This window comes from Elephantulus edwardii, unplaced genomic scaffold (genome assembly GCF_000299155.1).
Source record: "Elephantulus edwardii isolate Elephantulus edwardi_28Jun2011 unplaced genomic scaffold, EleEdw1.0 scaffold00038, whole genome shotgun sequence".
NCBI classification, from domain to species: Eukaryota; Metazoa; Chordata; class Mammalia; order Macroscelidea; family Macroscelididae; genus Elephantulus; species Elephantulus edwardii.
In genome coordinates, this window is record NW_006399788.1 from 20,446,623 (window position 1) to 20,451,295 (window position 4,673).

Below are 4,673 nucleotides of genomic sequence, written 5' to 3' on the forward strand. Positions count from 1 at the left end.
GGTTTAACCCTCTCTAGGACAAATCTGTTTGTTTTCTTAGCAGTCCATGGTACATTCAATACTCTTCTCCAGCACCACAGCTCAAAGGCATCAATTCTCTTTCTGTCCTCCCTAGTATTTTTCAAATAGTAGACTAAAAATATCAGAGAACATTAAGAGAAAAGGAGGATGAGAAAAAAGAAAAGGAAAGAAGAGGGAAAAAAAGAAAATTGGCTTTGAGAAAACATCAGGGAGGAAAAAGCTGTCATAACAACACACGACTTAGAATGTGTACAGCATATGCTAAGAATTTTAAATTGCCTGTAGTGATTGGTGCTTAGGTGAGTGAGGAGGGTACAATGAGAGATGAGAGAGAAAATGCAAATTGCTATCCAGGATAGTAAAGGATTTTAATTTCATGGATAATTCAAGTAAAAGTTGAGTTTTGACTCTATGAATCATTAGTCATTGTGAAACCTAAATTAAAATTAAAAGGAAATAACACTTCATATCAACCAGAATGGCCACACTGAGAAAGACAGACAATATCAAGCATTGTAGAAAATGTAGGACAATCAGAAGTCTCATGTATACTGTTGGTAGGAGTGTATTGGTATACCCACTTTGAAAAACTATTTGGTAATTCAGATGACATAGCCCTGCTAGCTGAAAGTGAGGAGAATTTGAAACATTTGCTGCAGAATATCAAAGACTACAGCCTTCAATGTGGATTACTCCTCAACATCAACAACAGAAATATTCACCTCTGGTCCAATAGGCAACATCATGAAAGGAGGAGAAAAGACTGGAATTGTCAACAATTTCATCTTGGATCTTCAGTTAACAATCTTGGCACCAGTAGTCAAGAAATCAAGAGACATATTGCACTGAGAAAGTCTACTATCAGAGACCTACCTCTCCAAATTACTAAGTAGCAATGTCAGTTTGAAGGTTAAGACGTACCTGATTGAAGCCATGGTCTCTTTAGTCACTTGCTATGCTGCTGAAAGTTGGATGATGAATAAGTATGAAGGAAGAAAAAATTTGAATGATGGTGTTGGAAATGAGTACTGACTATTACATGAACTATCAAAAGAACAAACAGATATACCATGAAGAGGATGTAACTAGAGTGTTCCTCAGAGGCAAGGATGGCAAAGCTTTGTCTCACTCTAGGCATGTTACTAGAAGGGGCTATTCTTTGGAAAAGGACGTTTTGCTTGAAAAAAGTGGAGGGTCAGTAAAAGAGAGGAAGACTCTCAACAGCAATGGGCTCAAATATGGCAGAGATGATGAGGATGGTGCAGGATAGGAAAGGGTTCCAATCTGTTGTTTAAAGGGTTATTATGAGTTGTGGTTGACTTGCTGGCACATAACAATATGTACATACGTGACTCAACATTTCCATTCCTAAATGTATACCCCATAGAAAAAGTGCATATTCAATAAAAAGTATTTATACAAAAATGTTCATAGATGCTATTCATAGTAGTAAAAACCTGAAACACAGTAAATAAACATTTCACTTTAGGCAGTATTATGCATCGATGTAGGAGAGTTCTGGTAGCCTAGCAATAAGGAGCCGTACTGCCATACAGCAGGCGTGAGATACAAATCCATCAGCTTCTCTGTGGAAGAAAGATGGGCAATCTCCTCCCGTGTGATTTACTGCCTCTGGAAATTTACTGGAGAGTCAGCTATGAGCTCTGACTCAATGGTATACAACAACAGCATGCATTAATGTACAATTCTTGTGGCTCAGAGGTAAGGAATTGCACTGCTAATCCAAAGAAGGAGTTCAAATTGACCAGCTGCCCCACAGATGAAAGATGTGCAACCTCCTCCTGTTAGATTCCTAGTTTCTGAAAACCCACAGGAGTGTCAGCTCTGAGTCAGGTCTTGACAGGAATAACAACAACATATATGAATGAGGATGAATAACAATATGGATAACTCTCACAAGCATAAAGTTTAGTGAGAATAAAGCAGACACTAATAAAGACATATTATTTCATTTCATTCACATAAATTTTAAGAATAGACAAAACTATAGTATGTTGTTAGAAATCACAAGTGCATACTCATAAGGGATTAGTGACTTAGGGGGCATTTTTTTGGTTCTGTTTCTTAAACTTGTGACTCGTTTATATGATCATGTGTCTTTTGTGAACAGAAAACATTGAATACTTATGATTTCTGTACTTTTCTATATGTATAGTTTAATAAAAACTAAAAAAGACAGTAAAACAAAATGAAGGAAAGAAATGAAACCTGTCCCTTCCCAAACATACTGAATCTCTGGGAGTAGAACAGCATTGTAATCAATATCCAAAGTGTCTTTCTATGATTTTCACCTTCAGGTATCTACATTCTTATGTAATCACCTCATATATACTTTTTATATAAGATTGTTATTACGAAAAAGTAAAGAAAGATCTACACATACAGAATTACTACTGGATGTTTATCAGAGATGGGAAAGGAAAGAGAGAAAAGGGAGTAAACATATTTGGCAAATAGATAATGTTGTGTGCTGTAAAAGCAGAACCAACCCATAGTTGACCCTCCAGTGGAATTTCAGAGCGAGTTAATTGCACAGGAGGAGATAGGCCATCCTTTTCCCATGACGCAGCTGGTGGGTTTGAACTGTGTGCCTTTGGTATTGGAGCACAACTTCTTACCACTATTGTTGTTATGTGCCATCGAGTTGCTTGTGACTCATAACAACCTTATCTACAATAGTTCTGGACCCTGTCCTATCTTGAGCCAATTTCATTGTCTCAGACACACCTGCCCCTGTTACCAGAGTCCCTGTGTTGATCTGTCTCATTGTGGGTCTTCCTCTCCTGCATTGTCCCTCCACCTTTCCAAGCATGATGACCTTCTCCAAGGACAGGTCCCTCTTGGCTACATGCTCAAAGTGTATACGAATGGAACTTCAAAATCCTTGCCTCCAGAGAGGAATTTGGTTTAACTTCTCCAGGTAAGACCTGTTTGTTCTCTTGGCCATCTATGTTATGTTCAATGCTCTTCTCCAGCACCCCAACTCAAAGGCATAAATTCTTCTTCTATCATCCTTATTTGTTGTCCAGCTCTCTGATGCATAACAAGTAATTGCAAAGATGATGGCATGGGTCAGTAGACCTTAGTTTCTAGACTGACATCTGCACTCTGGAGAGATCCTTGAAAGCAGACTATCTTAATCTTATTTGTCTTTTGAGTTTCTGTCTGCTGGTTCCAAGAGTGTTGATTGTAGACCCAAGCACATATAAATTGTTAACAATCTCTTCTCCATCTATCATGATGCTGCCAATTGGCCCAGTTGTGAAAATCCTTGTTTTCTTGATGTTGAGTACAACAACAACAATAATAAAAATGTTTGTTTTCAACAGGCTGACGCAGAAGAATTTAATGAAACAACATATGACCAAGAGGCAATGGTGATGAAGGAGCAAGTTCAAGCTGCTCTGGAGGAACCAGCAAAAAACAAGGCCCCAAGAATTGATGGAATACCAATTGACATATTTCAGCAAACAGAAGCTGTCCTGGATATGTTCACCGAGTTGTGCCAAGAAATCTGAAGAATAGCTACCAAGTCAACTGACTGGCCAGATATTCATATTTATTCCTATTCCAAAGAAGGGTGACCTGACAGTGTGAAAATTATTGAACAATATCACTAATAACACATACAAGCTAAATCTTGCTGAAAATTACTCTCCAAATGGCTGGAGCAATATATCAACAGAAAACTACCAGAAGTACATGCTAGATTTAAAAGAGGTCATGGCACTAGGCACATCACTGCCAGTGTCAAATAGAACTTGGCTGAAAGCACTTAGTGTTAAGTTAGGGGACTTAAGGAAGGAATCAGAACGAGAGAAAGCTTAACACAGCTCTATTAAAAGGGGGGAGGGAGAATAAGGGAGCTCCTGGGTGAGGTTCCTCATTCCTGAGGTGCAGAATAGGAAGTCACACCTCGATGGTATTGGTGGAGGGTGGAGGGGTGGGAGTGGAGGTGTGGGGGGGGAGTTTTTATAACAGTCTTTAGGGAAGGAGAGGAGGTACATTCCACTGTAATTTATGGTTCACCTGTTAGCTTAGTCAGGCAAGCAAGGCCATTTGCTCTTCTTATCAGTGTTTGAATTCTTCCTTCTTCCCCTTGACCCCTGTCCAGACCTAACAGATAGTTCCAGAAGAATATCTCTCTGAGTTTCATTGACTATGCAAAGGCATTTTACTGTGTGACATTTTACAAATTTTGGCTAACCTTGAAAAGAATGGGAATCCCAGAACATCTGATTGTGCTCATGTGAAACCTATACTTGGACCAGCAGGAAGTCTTCAGAACTGAGCAAGGAAACACCACATGGTTCAAAATCAGGAAAGGAGTGTGTCAGGAATGTGTCCTGTCTCCACACTTTTTCAATCTATATGCAGGACAGATCATCCAGGAGGCTGGACTTTATGAGGAGGAATGTGGCATCAGGATTGGAGGAGACTCATCCCCAATTGGCATTATGCAGATGACACAACCTTGCTCACTGGAATTGACGAGGACCTGAAGCATCTGCTGCAAAAAGTCAAGCCAAAACATGACTTTGATTTCATACCACCTGAATTTCAGAATCATCTCAGGAACAGGTTTGAGGCCTTGAACACTAATGAGCGAAGACCAGATGAGTTGTGGGAGG

The 4,673-nt window shown here is 39.4% G+C and overlaps 1 pseudogene; it reads right to left on the bottom strand.

The window, feature by feature from the left end:
* Positions 1-4,673, bottom strand: part of LOC102860194 — a 112,944-nt pseudogene that overhangs the window by 52,326 nt on the left and 55,945 nt on the right.